We start from the raw sequence: 18,853 nt of genomic DNA, 5'->3' as shown, positions 1-18,853 counted from the left end.
TTATCTTCCTTTCTCATGTATGTAGTTGTTCCTCAGTATTCTCTGAAGATTTGTTCCAGAACCTCCACAAATATCAAAATTCACAGGTGCCTAAAACCCTTATATAAAATGGCATAGTATTTGCATATAAGCTTTGCACTCCTATATACTTTAAATCATTTTAGATGACATAATACCAAACATCACGCAACTGCTATGCAAATAGTTAGACTGCATTGTTAAGGGAATAAAGACAAGAAAAAAAAGTCTGTATGTATTCAATAAAAGCACAATTTAGTATGTATACATTTTTCAATCTGCAGTTGGTTGCATCCACAGATGCAGAACCTTTGTTTACAGAGGACAGACTGCACATCATGTGTATGAAAGTGTCTCTCTGGAATATATTCTATAACTAAAGTAGGATGCAGGACTTCTAAAATGTAAGAAGATGTCCTAATGCTGATCATTAGTAAAGAAAACTCTAGTTGAGATAGTCTTGAAGATAAAATAACACTAATTATAACAAAAGTGGTTTTGTTTAATTTGTTTGCCCCTATTTTCCTCCCACCCCCAACTTTTTTTTATGCCAAACTAATGACCAAAATAAACTGAAGTCAAGATGGGCAGAGCATTGAGGCACCTTGAAGCAACTCTAGTTGCCAGGAGAATCCAATAGAGTCTCTGAGTTTGCTGAGTGTGGCTGTTTCTGTGGTGTCAGAAAGATAAATTTCTGAAATGTTGTGCACAATTACACACTGATATAGAGCATGTGTGATTAAACACTAGTACTTTATGTCTGCTTGCCATTCTACTCAATCCAAACAGCGTATAACTACAAGGAAAGCATTTTTAAAAACAAAAATTGTTGAGATTTTTATTGGTTAGTGCTACATCTTGGGTGCTGAGTAGCTTTGGCATTTTTATCAGAAAGACTAGATAACTCACCAGCCAACTGTGATTAGCTTGCTTTCTTGTTGCTCTGTGGACAGACATAAATCAGCAATGTGTGTCAAGCTGAAAGGAGCAGCCCTGTCTGCTTAAGACCCCAGGTACAGCCACCACAGCCCACTAAGCCAGGACACAACCAGCCTCTGCTTGCTTCATTCAACACATTTTGCTAACTGTACCCAAGTGGCAGAAGAAAATGCAGGCTGTGAAGTTGAAACAACAACCAAGACAAAGGCACTCTCTTTTCAAAGGGAATGTGTACTCAGGCATGAGAGATGGAATCTGAATGTTCAAAATCTTATGAATAATTAATTACAAATTAAATAAAGGCAACTATGGTCTCCACTATAAAAGCAAACTATTAAGAAGGAAATAAAGCAGAGTGACAGCCAATGCAGCAAGTTCGTGCAAAATTCAAAAACATAACCTTGCTTCTTGGAGATATGTTACTTATACCTTTAAGTTGTCATCATAAATATTTAAGTTAGACTTCTTTGGAGTGAATACGTCCTGTGAGAAATGGTACATACGGCTGGTACGCAATCTGCACATATGTATTGGAGGCCTGAAGATGCTAGGAAACCATACTCAGTAAGAGAGCATCAGCAGGGTGTTCTTTTTGAAGATGTGGCATTGAACCTCACATGTAATTGTAATTGTTATTACCCAACTGAAGAGGGGAGAGGAACAATTCCAAACAGGGAACAGCACACGTGAAAAGATAGGTGGGTAGGAATTGGGTCTGTTTGTGGCACCACAGTCAGGGTGTCTGAGCCTGATGATCAAGGGCAGCATGGTGTAAGGTAAGATGGCACATTCCATTGGCTTGCTGGCTATTTTGACTTCAGTGGAAGAGTGACAGAGAGTCACTGAAGAAGCTGAGACAAGAGAGAGACAAGCTCAGATTTAAGTTTTTGAAATATCTTGTCTTTAGTTTAGTGAAGGTACTGGAAGGGAAGACAGAAGAAAGGCGTTCCATATTGAACCAGCATTATTCACTGCTATTGCTATAAGTCCCTTGAGTATGATACATAATATGTAAATGAGGGATAAAATAAAAACTTCCCTCTGGTCATAGACTTAAATCTGAAACTTTTAATAATCAAACTCTTGACTAATTTGAATCCACCGATTTGAAAATTCATTGCCAGTCACATGCCAGGCACCAGGTTGAGGAGTGAGAAATTTTGGTAACACAAGGCAATGAGTAGTATATCAAAGTCTGTGCAAAATTGGTCCAAAGGAGGAAAGGATTATCCCTGGTAGTGCAGAAAAGATGGCATGAGTGTAGGGATTAAGATGTGAGCAAGAATTTACCAGAATGAAAAAACACAGAGGCACAAATGCAGTGGCGTCAGAGCCTGACCCATTGTGGTGAACTTGCTGTGTCATAAGCACAGGATGGTGAGAAGGTGAAATCCTGCAGAGGGTGGAGAGACCCAGAAGTGGAACCCCAGAAGTGGAGCTGCAGACGAGGAGCACTGGAAGTAGCCCTCCAGAAGTAGAGCTCCAAAAGGACTGCAGTCCACCAAGGGAGGAGAGAGTGAGCGGCAATGGGGCCGAGAGTACTGTACCAAGAGTTGATGGAAGGGAAGAGGGTGCCTCTAGACAAAGAGTGGTGCTAAAGCCTTCCTAGTCCTCTAGCTGAGAGATGACTCAACACTAAAGCAACACACTTGCTGAGAAGATGGGGACATGATAATTTGGAGAACCATTTAGGAAATTAAATTGGCCTGACTTGTAGTTTGAATGAATTTGGAAGTTAGAGAAGAGGAAGAGCCTAGAATTACCTTAGGCGTATGCTTGGGTGACTGAGTGAATGACAGTACCATTAAATGAAATAGAAAATTCAGGGAAATCACAGCAAGCTTTGAGTAGGACATAATGAGGTCTAGTTTTGGAAGGTTGAGTTTGAGGCACCAGGGAGGTATTTGTTTGTGTACATCATGCAGGGGTGATAAGATTCAGTGTAGTGAGATATCAAGCAGTTAGAACTATGGAAATGAATGAGGGCACCCGAGGTGAGCATGGAAGGAAGATGGAATTGATGAGAAAATGCTGAAGAAACCATGCCCTTTCATAAGGATCTAGCAAAGAAGACTGATAAAGACAGCAGGCATAATTGAAGGGAGAAAAAGAGAAGCAGACTCAGAGAAACCAAGGGAAGAGAATTTCAGGGAGGACAGGATGATCACCAGTATCCTCCAGACAGAAAACATAAATATTTGGCGAAGAGGAAGTAATTAAAATAGAAATGTGTACAGAAAATAAAACATACGAAAACTTGAAGACCCACTTGACTTTCAAGTTCTCTGTTGAAGGAACACTTACCTGGGGACAGAGGCTGTGCTAGGTGACCAGTGCGAAAGATACTTATCTCTCTATTCTGCCCAGAGGCCATTCCTCACTTTATATCACAATTGCAGGAAAAGAAAAGCCCACCCCTGAAGCCAGCATAGGAATAAGAGAACTGCTTTCTCTTTCCATCAAGGGCCAGTTCTCAGCTTTTGTGTTGTGTAGGCATCCAGGACTCAGCTCTGGGGCATGAGGGCACCAGCTTTCCTATTTCCTCAGAAGCATGTGTGCTGGATATTTTCTGTTTGTCCGTTTCTCCACTCTCCACAGTTTTACCTTGCTGTGTGCCCAGGAAGGTTCTCATTAGCTCCAGGCAATGGGATACACCTGATAAGAAACCATAGGGCAGGTGGAGAGTGAAATTATGCTTTTGTCACAGTTTTCTCCCTTCTCCCCAGGATTCTGTCATTGACCTATGCCCCCGGAAAGAGCCCAGCTCCTGCTAAACAGTCCTCTTTGCACAATTATTTTCTTGAAACTCCAAGAAATCTTGCTTTTTTTTTGCTTCAGGCAAAAGAGTGGTAAAAATTCCCTTCTATTTCTCTCTGAAGTGCTGAATTAAATCCTTGCTGGTTTCCCTAAACTTTTTCCATACCTTATAAATAGTCCCTTTATTAAACCTTCCTTAGCTACTGAGTTTGAAATAGTGATCGGTCCTGTCTGAGGGTCTGGGTTTCCTGGTTCAAGTGGAATCTGAGTTCTTTATGCTCACCCTACTGCAAGGAGGGAGCTGGGCAGTGTTGAACTCACCCGGTGTCCTGGGTATCATCCACCCATGTTTTGATTGTGGTTTTCTTTAAGCTCATTTCAGAAGAGTGCAATTTTGTGTTTGAACCTTAAAAGATGCTATCATGCCCTGACTTCATTTTTTTCTAGGAAAGAGCTTATCTTCAAGTTATCTTAGTGTGGATGAAATAATTCATTAGTGCCACAAAACAAATCAAGACAGGAGGGCCCCAAGCAGAGTTTCACTATCCCTTTTAATCATCAAAATTCAGTATGCTTCCCTTGAGGTTAAAATACAGTCAACTTCACATATGGTAGGTCATCATTCAGCTGAATACCAACTAAACACCATCTTCATTTGCCACTGTGAAGAGAGATCTGATGGTCAGTTGATCCACTTCTGCCAGGCCATGGGCTCACATACTTCAAAGCCACTTTGCATTTCAGCTGATTAGATTCTATGAAAATCTTAAAAAGTTGAAAAATTTCGTGAGTTTTTTAGTGGCACCATATCTCAGATCATTTTATTTATCTAAATCCTTTTGTAGAGACATTAGATTTCCAAGGAATTATTTCACCATTTTCCCCCTCTTTGTTGGTTTGTTTTCTGTCATGATCAGTAGAGTCACCTGTCCCTATCCCCAATCCCCAAACAATAAAATATGTTAATTTGTTACTAAGACTGTTTCTGGGAATTAGGATCTCTTCCTTAGTGTGTGCATGCTCCTGATTTGCTTTAGGAAGAAGGGCCCCCTCCTTGGAATTCTTTTCACTAACATTGTCTGAAAACATCGCCAGCTGATATAATCCACCCCAAGATGGTCTAGAGGACAAATGGATGCCTTGCCACTACCATCATTACTGTCCAGGCCGTACTGGAAAACATTGTTTTGGAGTTGGGCTGTAGGCCTTTCAGTTCTCCAGCCTCTGAGAACTGAAGTGGAAACACCATTGAGCACATTCTTTAAGTGAAAGTGTTGCTCATGGTTCATATGAACATCTTAGGATTTCATTTGATGCCCAAAGACATGAGTGTCTGGGGAGAGCAGGAAGGTCAAGAGCTTTTCCTCTCCAAGAATTACCATAATTACTGGTGTGCAACCCAGCAAATGAGGACATTTAAGGCAAGAAGGAAAAAGTACTGAAAATTGAGGGAGTGATTGACTGCTAGTTTCAAAGATAACTGGTTTCCCTGGAACCGAGAGTCTCCTCAGTCCCTGAATGATTGCTTGATTTCTTGCCTTCAAACAGCCGAGCAGAGGCTATGCAGAACCCCTAGAGAATATCTTGGCTTTCATCCCCACTCACCTGATTTCTTGGTGCAGAAATTCTTGGACAAGGCAGTGGTGCATACTCTTAGCTCTTTAGAGGGAAGACAGACTTCATGCTGGATGGCCAGTCCTTGTAGCAAACTTAAAACACAAGGTCACCCAGAATTTTTTGCTCTCACCCTTAAATTCCCCAAACCGTAAATCCTGTGTTCAAAAACTAGAAAGCATCTTGACTTAGTAAATATTCACGTTGATGTGATTATTATATCCCCAAACTTATGTTGTCTTAATGAATTAAGAATAATATCAGATTATATGTTACATTTCACAGAGAAACAGTGAGAGAGTGGATGGGCTAGGAAACAGACAATGCTGATAAACTATTAACATGTGTTTGAAAGGTGGCATTACCTTGAGACAATGGTTACATTTAATTTAACAACTTTGATAGCATTTTTTTCCTTTTTCATGTGTACATCTTAAAGCAAAATTATGACCAAAGTAATAGAATTTAAGGGATAATAAATCTAGAGAAAACAAGTTGTTGGTGAATTCCTTTTAGTGGTACATAGCTCTGTGTACGTTTGTTAAGATCAAATAAATTCAGTGAGCCTAATGAAACTTAGGAATTCAAAATTCCAGAGGTATCAGATTCAGAATAATCTATGTATCTGAAGGCAGTGCTTGCCCAAAACATACTTATTTTGCAGTAGATTTCATAACTGTTCAGTTATCACTTAGAGTCTAGAAACAAAAGTCCCATGAACATAGCAGCAACTTTCAAGATGTCCAGGATTGCCACCTTTGACTGACTGTCTTTTCAATTTTTTTTTTTTTTTAATATTCGATTTCTAGCATTTTACAGCACGTGCCACTAAAATTAAAAACTTCAAGCTGCACTCAAAGAGTGATATTTTAAAAGATCAAATCATAGCTCCATAAACTACAAGAGATTGAGATGGAATAATTTACCCAAAGAAAGAATGAAGTAATTACAGTCATAATTCCAGTGGCACAGGTGAATTCTGTTTGATTTTATCTTTTTTTTCTTTTCTCCCAACTTAACAAAATGTGAAAACAAGTACATATGAACAGCAGAGGGAGTAGGTGCTATAAAGTAATCGTTTTTGATAAAGAGATAAAAGTAAACAAATAGAAATGACATAAGTAGCTTCAATAATACAGTAAAATCTAAATCCAGCTATATTTCAAAAACATTTTCTTTCTTTTCAAAGTCTGTGCATCATATTAAACCACGTATTTGAGGTCATAGTAATAAGAATATCATAAATTTGTATAAGCCTTTGATTTCATCAAAGCACTTTTGATAATAATGCTTATTTGGTCATTATAAATATTCTGTGCAAAAAAAAATCCTGGCTTTATCAGTTTTATAATTTAAAAAGCAGAATCCAAGAAGTTAAGCTACATAAGCATGATCATTTCAGAAGTGGAGGAAGTAGGAATCAAATCGTTCTTTTGAATTCCAACCCAGTGATCTCTTAACCTTCCCAGATTGCACAAAATTTTTAGTTTAAATGAAGCAGAGATGAGTCATAAGAATAAAATTAAAATGTGAGAAGAATGTCAAGTATTCACTTCAGCGTTGAAGCATGAACTGTGGCTTCATTGTCTTCATCATGCAAGAGCTAGCTAACATATTTTATGAAACAGGCAAATGGTCACAATGGAAATTATTTTGAGAATTGCATTAATGTTAGTACGGTGTTTTAAGCTCACCTATAAAAGAGGTATATTTAGACACTAAAGCAAGTATAAGGAATGGCTGATCAATTGCACAATTAAAAGAAAGATATTGAAGAAGCAAATGTTACAAATATATGTATGGGGGGAAACAATTGTCATGATTAGGATTATACACCACACCTAAAAAAATAAATACAGTACAACTTACCAAGTTTAGATTGTAAACATTAAGAATATTCCCTTTATGGTTGAAAATAAGCAAATGTTTCTTTTTATTATTTTTAAAAAGATTGTCAATTATGTTTTGGTAATACATTGACATGAACCATAAACTATTCACCATAAACAAATTCTTGAAGAATGAGAAGTTGTTTCTCCCTCTCATTCTATTTTCATCCTCTCATTCTACCCCCATTCCATGTAAGTAAATTACTTTTTTGAATTTCATATGTAATACACCGCTTTATGAAATGGAATGAAATTACTTTCTCTACATTTTTTATACAAAAATATTCAGTATTCCACATCATGTGTTTTTCATGTAGCTAGTACATACTGGAGATAGTTTTTTTCTTTTTTTAATTGTTTGTTCTAATTAGTTATACATGACAGTAGAATGCATTTTGATAAATTTCACATACATGGAGTACAACTTTTCATTTCTCTGATTGTAAACTAAGCAGAGTCGACACCATTCGAGTAATCATGCATGTATATAAAGTAATGTTTGTCTCATTCCACCATCTTTTCTTCCCCCTGCCCCTCCCTTCATTTTCCTCTATACAATCCAACATTCCTCCATTCTTCCCTTACCACCCCCTGCACCCCCAGAGAAATTTTAATAGCAAGATACAGTTTTTACATTTCATTCCATTATTAAAATGTTTAACTTCTTCAGAGCATTCTGCTCTGTGGGTATATCAGAGTTTATATAACCAATCCTTCACAAGTGGAAACTTGGATTTTTTTTTTTTTTTTTGTCTTCTGAAACCACAAACAATGTTGCAGTTCTGTGTATATGTCATCATGCATGAGTGCAAGTCTATCTTTTAAGATAAATTGTCAGAGGTGAACTGATTTGATCAAAAAGTAGAGTGACATGCTAGAATTAGCTGTTGAAATATGGGGATATTTTGATCTAATCGTTAAATACAGGCACTGCTAGAATTTAATTTGTATAACTTTAATAAACTCCAAATGAAGGTAATAAGTACTTAAAGCAATATTGAATCACTTCCTATTTATTTTATTATGTTTTGCTATAACCCATGGTCCGAAGCTTATATCTATTGTTTGGGTGTGGGGGAAACTATACAGTGGTGTGCACCTGTCCATATTTTCTCTACTCCTTGTTCAGTAACATCACATTGGTGACTAAATCAACCCTAGCAAGAGAATTTAAAGCACAGAAATTGGCCAAGTGCTAAGTCCATATTATGCTGAGTGGGTTGTTTAGCATTTACCTACATATTACGCTTTAAGTGTCTTTAAAGTATTTGTAATCCATGACGATTTAGGAGAATTCACTTTTGTAAAATGAAATTAAAGATTTTCAATTGACATCTGATTCTCACTCTTCACAGGATTTATTTTTCTTACTGGTTCTCCTTGCATAGGTTCAATAAGAATCTGTACTTCTTACCAGGATGTAATTGGAAAACTCAGGAAAAACTGAAAAAATTTGGGAATATTTTCTGTAAATTTCCGCCTCTAATGCTACATTTCCTTCCTTGTTATTATTTAGTTTTTATATTTGATATTTTTCCCATTTTCAAAAATGAGTTATTTCTTGTTTTTTTTTTTTTTTTGTGCAACCAGATTTAAATTTTCTTTTTTTTTTTTTCTTTTTGGTTTAATCTGTTGCCATTCTTTCAGCTTTTCCATTTGGAGAGTAATTTATTTCTTATTTTCTTAAAATGCATAAAAGTATTTAAGGTTATGAATTTTCCTTCTGTACTCTAGTTTTATTTTATTCCAAAGGGCCTTAAAATACAATGTTCATTACCTTGCTTGTGGGAAATTCTCTAATGTTGATGTGTAGTTACTTTTGATCCAAAAGTTGCTTAAATGAGATGATTTTTTGTAAATATTATAAGAGAGAAAATTTCTGGTTCCTGATTTTTAAAATTTATTTCTGTCCTTATGGTACTATTATCAAAATGTTGCCTTAACTTTTGTTTCTTTTTTTCTCCTTTTATGAAATATGTTAAACTTACTTCTGTCACTTAATAAGAGGTAAGTATGAATACTCTATGAGCTTTTGAAAAATTTATTTTCTCCAATTTGAATATATAATTTTGTAAATGTCCATTAAATACACTTATTACCCTTGTTATTTTAGATTTTTTAAATATCCTTATTTACTGTCCACTTGTGTATCACATGAGGTGAATTAAATTCCTGTATCATTAATTTTTTTCTCCTTGTTTTCTGTAATTTCTGTTTAATGAATATTACTGCCATATTTTTGAAGCATTGCTGTTCATAACTTTTATGTTTTGTTGCAGATTTCACTTATTATCACTAATTTAGTTATTTCTGTCCCACATTTAATCTTGTTAGATATTAACATCAGGGAAGGAAGGAGTTAAGCTGTGGGCCTGCAATTCATTTCTCTTCAGTTATAGGATTTGGAAGAAACACCTGAGATAGAGGAGGCATGTGACCCAATCTAATGACCTTGTAAACATACCATAATAGATGCTCTGAGCAGGGAGGTGGGGGGAATGATTGGAAATAGGTAGGAGAAGAGTTCTTTACTGTAGAATATTTTTAGCAGAATATTTCTACTCTAGGATGTTTGCAATAAACAACTTAGGAATCTTTGGATCATGAGCCATGTCTCCCTGGAAAATATCACATAAATTGTGCAAATCTGATAGAATGGAGGTATTTTATACCTAAATTCCCTGCTTTTTGAGTAAGGTGACCACACACTCCTTTGGAGATATCATCTTATGAGTTAGAAGGAAGAATATATCCAATGTGAGAAGACCCTAGGGAGAATACTGAATGTCTTAGATCTCACTGTTGCAACTGCCATTTGGCAATTGCTACTGAAATTCGATGCTTGGTAGACTGATTCATGGGACTCTGATGTCACAATTCAGTTCTTTGTGTTAGCACATCACTACCCATGCTCTCTTTCCTTTGCAGTCTGGTATAATTCATCATGATTTTATTGGCAAGGTTCCTTATGTATATCATAGAACTGAGATTTGCTCTTTAACTCAATTTGAAAATCTTTTTCATATCTGTAGGTGAATTAAGCTCATTTGTATTTATTAATTTCATAGATATATTTGGATTCATTCTCTTCTGTTATTTTGCATTATGTTTTCTTAGTTTTATAGCATTTTTGTTTTGATTTTATTTTATAACTTTTCATAATATAGACTGTTATCTTTTTCCTTTTTTGTATATAGTTCTTCTGATATTTAAGATGAGTTCTGTTTATTTTAGTCTGCTATGGCTGCCACAATAAAGTACCATAGACTAGGTGGCTTTGAAGGTGCCAGCATGATTGGGTTCTGGTGAGGGAACTCTCGTTTGTTCTTTAACAAAGAACAAAGTCCACCTTCTCATTGTGTCCTCTCAGTGACATTTTCTTGAGTGTGTAAAGAGAGAGCGCTCTGGTATCTCTTCCTAAGGACATGTCTTATCAGATTAAGGCATGATCTTTATGACCTCATTTACTTTGGCAGATTCCATGCTCCCCATCTCTTGGATGCAGAATATTTCCACTTGACAATGGCAACCAGTGGTAGCACTGGTTTCTGTCCTTTCTCCCCTTCCCTTCTCCACCTCACACATATGCATCTCTTCATAAGAAGGATCTAGATGAAGCAAATAATGAAGAGTGAATCCCTATCCCCACCTTCTGTTCACAGTACAGAATTTCTGCTCAGAGGAGCATTGGAACAAGGCTAGTAGACAAGTAACACTTGGCCCCTGCCTTTTTTGGATCAGACTGTAGAGCAATTTATGCCCCAAAACACTGTCAAAATCAATATAGCAATCAGTAGCAATTAGTGGAGTCTACCAGCTGGGGGTGATATCATCAAGACTGACTAGTCCAAAGTTAAATGCAGAAATCAGTGAAAAGGACAAAGGGATTCCAACTAAAACCAGAGTCATCTCTGTTGATCAGGAAGATTATGTGCCTGATCAAGTCTGACTCCTGAGGAGTTTTTATCAGAGTAGGGATCTCTGAGCTAGTCATCCCAATCTGACCATAAGGCAAAAAAAAAAAAAAAAAAGAAAAAGAAAAAAAAAAAGAAAAGAAAAGAAAAAAAAGTAAGCTCTCTAAACCACACACAAGTCTATGAATACAAAGTATGTTATCAAATAGAATGAATTAAATTACATGATAAATATAAATGCATTTATTGAAAAAGAAGAAAAATTGCAAATAAATAGGTTAAATTTCCTCCTTAAGAAATGGAAAAAGAAAAAAATTAAATCCAAAACTAGTCAAAGGAAGGAAATAAGAGTAGGGATGAAATAGAGATATCAAATATAATAGAGAAAATCCATGAAATCAAAAGTTGGTTCTTCAAAAAAGAAAAAATTGACAAATCCCTAGCCATTCTGACCCAGAAGAGAGGCTTTGAATGACTAAAATCAGAAATAAAGGAGAAAATACTATTAACAGCCTTACAGAAATAAAAAAGGTTAAAAGAAAAATATTATGAACAATTGTATCCCAACAAATTAACTTAAATGAAATGGAAAAATTCCTTTAAAAAACACAATTTACCAAAACTCAAGAGGAAACAGAAAATCTAAATAGACCTATAACAAATTAAGAGAATGAATAATAATTTAAAACCATCCATGAAGAAAAGTTCAGGCACTAGTGATATCACTGGTAACTTCTATGAAACATTTAAAAAAGAAGTAATAATTACCTTTCAAAAACTCTTCCAAAAATATTCAAGACGAGAAACACTTCACAAACCATTCTATGATGCCAGCATTAGCTTATATCAAAGTAAATAAAAAATACTGCAAGAAAATAAAACTACAAACGAATATCCCTTATGAATGTAAATGGAAAAATCCTCAACAAACCTAGTAGCATATAAAAAAAAATCATCTGCCATGACTCAGTGGGATTTATCCCAGGAATTCAAGGTTAGTATAACGTCCGAAAACCCAGTCAATAATATTCTATAAGACTAGAGAAAAGAAACAAAATCATATGATTGCCTCAAAAAAGGCAGATAAACGATTTGACAAAATTCAACACCCTATCATGATAAATTCAGCAAAGCAAGAGTAAAAAGGAATTTCCTCAACTGATAAGAGTTCATAAATGAAAATCTGACCTTATATCAAATTTAATAGTAAATTATCAAATGCTATTCCCCTAAAATCAGGAACAAGACATGAGGATGCACTTTCACCATAATTATTCAACATCGCTGGAGGCTGTGTTCAGGAAAATTGGGCAAGAAAATTAAATAAAAGGCTTCCAGACTGGTAAGGAATAGTAGAATTCTCTGTGTTGGCAGATGAAAAAATGTTGCATGTAGAAAATCCCATGAAATCCACTAAAAAAACTACTAGAACTAATATATGAGTTCAGTAAGATTGTGAAATACAATATTCATGTTTTAAAAAATTAGTTGTGTTCTATACCAATGAACAATCTGAAAACTAAACCAAGAAAACAATTTCTTTTATAAGAACAAAAAAATAATAAAATACTTAAGAAAAATTTTTACAAAAGAAGTGTAAGACATACACTGATAGTGTGAAATATTTAAGAAAGTACTTATAGTACATATGAATGGATGTAAAGATGTTGCCATTCATGGATCAAAAGACTTAATAATTTTAAGGCAATACTCCATAAATTGATCTTCAGTTTCGATGCAATTCCTATCAACATTCCTGTTGAAGTTTTTTGCAAAAATTGACAAACTGCTTCCAAACTTCATATGGAAACAAAATAGACTCAAAATGTACAAATTAATATGGAAAAGGATAAATTTATCAGAAAATGTGAATTTTCTGATTTCAAAGCTTAGTACAATACTGTAGAAATCAGGACAGTGTGGTACTGGTATATAGTACATAGACTGATAGAATAGAAGTGAGAGTTCAGAAATGAACTCAAGTACTCATGGCCAATTTATTCTCATCAAGAGTACCTAAAACAGTCAATGGAAAATATGGTCTTTTAAACAAATGATAGTGGGACAACTTTATATCTGTATGCCAAAGAATGAGGTTAGCCTGTAAAATCAAATTGGCATATGACATACAAGAAATATTAACTCTAAATGAATCACAGTCACATTTGAGAAGTAAAAACATAAAAATCTCTGGAGAAAACTTTTATAGGAGTACATCTTCATGATCTTGGGTTAGACAATGATTTCATAGCTATGAAACCAAAGTTCAAGAAACAAGTGACAAAATAAAATAGAGAAAATGAACTTCATTGAAATTAAAAACAGTAGTGCTACAAATGATACTATCAAGACAACAACAGAAAAAGAAATAAAAAGGCTGGGGATGTAGTTCAGTGGTACAGTACTTGCCTAACATGCCCAGGTCCTTGGTTTCAATCCCTAGTACCATGAGAGAGGGATGGGGGAAGAAAAAAGAAGAAAATATCCCACTAAAATAGAGAAGCTATTTTCAGATTATGAATCTGAAAAGAGATGTATCCAGAATATATAAAGAACACTTACAACTCAATAATGATAATAGCTAAAATCCAGTTTTAAATTGGGCATAAGATCTAAATAGGCAGGTCTACCAAGAAGATATACCAATCACCAGGACAAAAATGGAAACATGAAAAAATGTTCAACAGCAGTTATCATTAGAGAACTGCAAATCAAAACCAAAATGATTCAACAGTTTTTACACACTATAATAGCTAGAATAATAAAATAATAATAATAATAAAAGACAAGTGATGGAGAAGATGCAGAGAAACTGGAAACTTCGTATGTTCTTGGGAATATAAAATTTGGGAATTTCCAAAATATGACCACAAAATTTCACTCCTGTGCTTATGCAAACAATGGAATATTAGTCAAAGAAGGGAAAAATATATAGTGTTAATGTATATATGGGTAGTATATGGATGAACCTTGACAACATTGTGGTAAGTGAAAGAAGTTCATTACAAAAGGTCACATATTGCATGGTTTGTGTATGTAAAATGTTCAGAATAGGCAAACCTAGAGTCAGAAAGTACATTCATTGTTGCCTAAGCCTGGGAGGGGCTGGTAGTAAATGACTATCAATGTTATAGGGTTTCTTCTGGAAATAATAAAAACGTTTTAAAATTTGACTGTGATGATGGCTGAATAACTCAGTAAATATACTGGAAACATTGTCTTTTACTAAGTAATTGTTATATTATGTGATTTACACTAACTGATTAACTCAGTACCTTGTCAATTTGGAAGTATGTCCCTATGATGCATAGGAATGCATTGTATGATCAGAACATAAGCAGCCACATTCTTTTTGCTGATTCTATATGCTTTAAGAAAACTTTTCTTTCAGTTCCCCTTTATCCTTTCTTGTAGGAAAAAAAAACCCTGATCACTCTAAGTAGAAAGTTTCTATCTGTATTGCACTTGGACATCACATTATAATGAGTAAATGTAATTCTTGACCAATATCTTTGAGTGTGAAGATTATGAGTCAGTCCCTGAAATGGAGTCCTTAAGAATACATTTCTGAACTCTGGAAGCTGAACACCAGACCATGGATCACAAATGGAATTCTATTTCCTGAATTCTCTCAGAAGCCAACCAAATGATTGACACTTTTTCCATTTTGATTTATTTTAATTGCAGATCAAGTTATAAAAGTGTTAATTAACTAAGCATTAATTAATAATAATTATAAGTATTTCTTATGGTATACATCAAATTCATGCTTTTATTGTTTGTTATAAAAGAAAGACAAGTTCTAGATTGTTGTTCTCTCTTCAGTCTCTAATTTTCTAGCGCTACAAGCCCACATTTTAAAAATATGTGTCCAGAATCCCCTACACAAAATCTTTGGATCCTAGTGGTAATGTCATATTTTTCAAAGTTTAAAGAAATAATGTGTTTACACCACATTTTCCTCCCTCAGGAAAGTCTGAGGAAGCATTCCTGAATCTAACATTAACAGTGATGGACATATTGATTACTTTTGTACTTGAACATTAATATTCCATCAACCTTAAGACAAGATTTTGCCTCCTTATGAATTTGTGACAAATTTCAGTGGGGAGAGATTTTTGGAGTTCTTTGCATTTGAGAATCACAAGTACATGATTCAAAATATTAAATGACTAGGACATATCAACACAACAACAACAAAAAGTATGTTTGTCCTGGGCAAAAAGTGATGGAGGAAAGAGGAAAGATGTTATACTTCAGACCAAATGAGAGGTCGTACTTACAACTATAATGTACTGATAAAAAAAAAAAAGGCGGGGGCGGGGGGAGAAGTTGTACTTAATTTCCTTATCTTCTCACTCTCCCATCCACCCTCACATGCAATCTATAATCAAGCAGTTTGGGGCAATTTAGGGATGCCATTTCACTTCATAGTATCATAAATTTAATATATTTAAAATATATGATTCTAAGAATTAAATATTCTCTCTCTCTCTCTCTCAATTTTCTCAGTAGTGTTGACTGTGGCATGAACTCCAGAAGTGGGAGAGAATGCCTGGGAAGAGTTTGTGATTCACACATAACTCCAAGAATATCATGTAGATCGCTACAAAATACAAAATAGATAAATTTATTATCCAATTTCATTGATGTGTCTATTAAAACACAATGTCCCCAGATGGCAGAATTTGGAAAAAAATATTTCAGATCAAAATTCAGAGACTTTCTGCACAAAAATAGAACTGTTTTAGCTCTGAAGTAAATGGTGGAATTGAGTTTGCTTATGTCGTATGGTAGGTGGATAGATTAGAAACCAAGTCAGCATTGCTCGTTTATGTCTTTGTAGAAATCACAAATACTACTATATCAAATTTTGACCCAATAACTAAACAGAATTTTTTTCTTTCGTATTTTTTCTTTCTTTCTTTTTAGTTTTTCTTGGTGATAGGAAGCATTTTGTTATTCACACCAAAACTTAATTCTAAGAATTGTCTGTCATGTACATTAGTGTTCTCCAACAAGTTCTCCAACTTTCACTGTCCCTGTCCTTCCAGATACCACTTGTGATGCCACACACATCCTCTAGAAGAAGGCTCATCTGGAGACACTGGCACTAATAATGCTATGAAACACATTCAGTTCATATGTGGAGATTTGAATGACTGACACTTGAGCAACATTTTCTCATGATCCCAGTTTTTCTTTTTCTGGCAGATACACTTACATAAATTTAATTATGGAATAATTTCAGTTTCTCTTTAAAGATGTAAAACTTCTCAAGTTCCTGCTTGTTTGGAGAGGAGATAAAATGTCTTGTACAGAATTAATTCCATACGACAGCTCCTAGAATGAGGAAAAAGATATGAAGTTGATTTCTGATATGCAAAGTAAGAATGTAGAAAATATAGAAATTACAGTGTAATGCTGAAATTTCCTGTCTCCCTTCCTCTGTCTAGAATTGCTGCCAAATTAACATTTTTAGATCATAGATATGCATATATCTAATTACAGATCAAACTGTTTTGGATGAGGGAAAAATTGAGTTTTTATAACCTTAAGGTAATGGCAAAGAGAGGAAAGAAGGATGGAAGGAAGGAAGGGAGGAAGGAAGGCAGGCAGGCAGGCAGGAAGGAAGGAGATGAATAAATTTGGATTATATTTTTACCAAAAATATTTCCCTTTCTCAAAAAAAAAAAAAAAGAAAATCCCTTTATAATTTCATTAGAAACTTTAGCACATATAGAAATATATTTTTAAGTTAAATGTCTTTTTGGTATTTTAAATAGTCCAAATTGTTTTTATGCTTATACAGTGAGTCTAATTTTTCAAATTAGTTTTTGGGTGTGTTATGCTTTGAATGTGTCCCCTTCAAAATTTATGTTGAAACTTGAATCTCTGTTGTGGTAGTAGATTTGGGGAGAGTGATTAAATACTGACTCTGTCTTCACACATGGATTAGTGCCTTCTAAAAGGGCAATGGAAAATAAGTTAGGCCCTTTTTCTCTGCCCTTCTGCTTTCTGTCATGTGAGGGCATAACAAGGCAACATCTTGGAAGCAGAGAAACCAGACCCTGACCAGCAGCTTGATCTCAGACTTCCTGCCTTCAGACTGTGAGAAAGAAATTTATTACATTTACGAATTTCCCAGTCTGTGATGTTTTGTTGAATGGGCACAAACATACAAAGAAAGGATGATTCATAAGCACTTTGTGAATGTTAATAAAAAAGGAGCCCTAAAAATTTTTGAGCAATGACGGCATTTTGGAAATGCATGTTTTTATCAGAGTTCATCAGAAAAATAGACACTAGCCTAGGTATCTCAAACAGAGGATATTTAATCCAGGCAATTGATTATATAAGTTGATAGAAGAGCTGAAGAGATAAATAGAAAACAGAAAGGGAACTGGAAAACAGGATGAAGCTTACATGTTCTGAGACTGAAGGACTGTGGAGGAAATGGAGGTTGTCGAATGCTAACAGAATCTGAAGACACATCGCAAGAGATAAAACTCAGTGGAGCTCTGACCACAAAGGGATGCTCTGATTGGAGGAAGTGGGGCCACAGTGAAGTATAGTTGCTGCTGGACGTGCTTCTCTACTCAGAGAGAATAGGAAAGAAACATTCTGGTTTATTCTACCCTCTCTCACACAAGCTTCTCCAAGATACTTGTTGGGTGAAACTCTGGGAAACAAGAAAATGGTGAATCATGAATGCACTCCTTGCAACACAGAAAAGGAAGAGTTTAGGTGGAGTATGGCATTTATGAATGTCTTCATTTGTTCCACAGATAATTAAGCACATACTGCACACAGGACAATTTTAGTCTCTGGGGCGCAGGGGGACAGTATCACCTGTTTCATGAAGCTTATCTACCAACGAGGAAGACAGGCAATAAATAAGTAAGCACATAAATAAACACAACTTAAGATAAAACAAGGTGAGCAGTGGAGAGAGACAGCTAGGCAAAAGCTTTTCAGAAGCCTTCAAATTGGAGCTGAGGGCTGAAAGGCAAGCAGGATTCATCTGTCGGGGAAGCCTGGCAGCTGGTGCCTTTCAAGTATCAAAACAAGCAGTGCAGCAGGAGCACAAAGACCAAAGGAGAGAAGGGTGAGAGGCCAGACTAGAGAGAGCAGAGGCCAGATGAGGAAGGCTCTCAGAGGTTTTGCTAAGGTTTCCTGTTAAAAGTGTAAAGAGGAGCCTAAAGCAAATTTGAACTGAGAAGTGGCATGATCTGTTATTTTATTCTAAAAGTATTATTAATATTGTCTATTTGGATGGTATTATGGAAGTTGGGAGACAAGGATAAATGCAGAGTGCAAATTAAAAAGACATACAACTGGTCCAGGAAAAGATGATAGTGGCATGTGTGTAGACAGTGATAGAAACAGAAATTAGTGCATTTGAAAATCATTTAGAAGTTAACAAAAATTGCTATGGGGAGTAAGAGGAAGGAAGAGATCAGGGTAGTTCCTTGGCTCTTGCTTTGTTTGAATTACTGGGGGGTGCCATGAACTAAATAGAGATGAACTAATAAATCTTCAGAGTTGAAATGTCACTAATGCTGCTTTGAATTATTTTTCAACATCCAAGTGATAGTGTGCTATTCAGTTGGGAATAGGATTCTATTAGTCAGCGGAGAGAGTGAGACAAATCAACTTAGGAAGCACTGACATTTCAGTGGTACCCTAAAGCCATAGGATTAGGTGAGAACACTGAAGAGA

The sequence above is a fragment of the Sciurus carolinensis genome, chromosome 1 (genome assembly GCF_902686445.1).
Source record: "Sciurus carolinensis chromosome 1, mSciCar1.2, whole genome shotgun sequence".
NCBI lineage: Eukaryota > Metazoa > Chordata > Mammalia > Rodentia > Sciuridae > Sciurus > Sciurus carolinensis.
The sequence above is the reverse complement of the archived record's forward strand: the minus strand, read 5'-3'. Positions refer to the sequence as shown.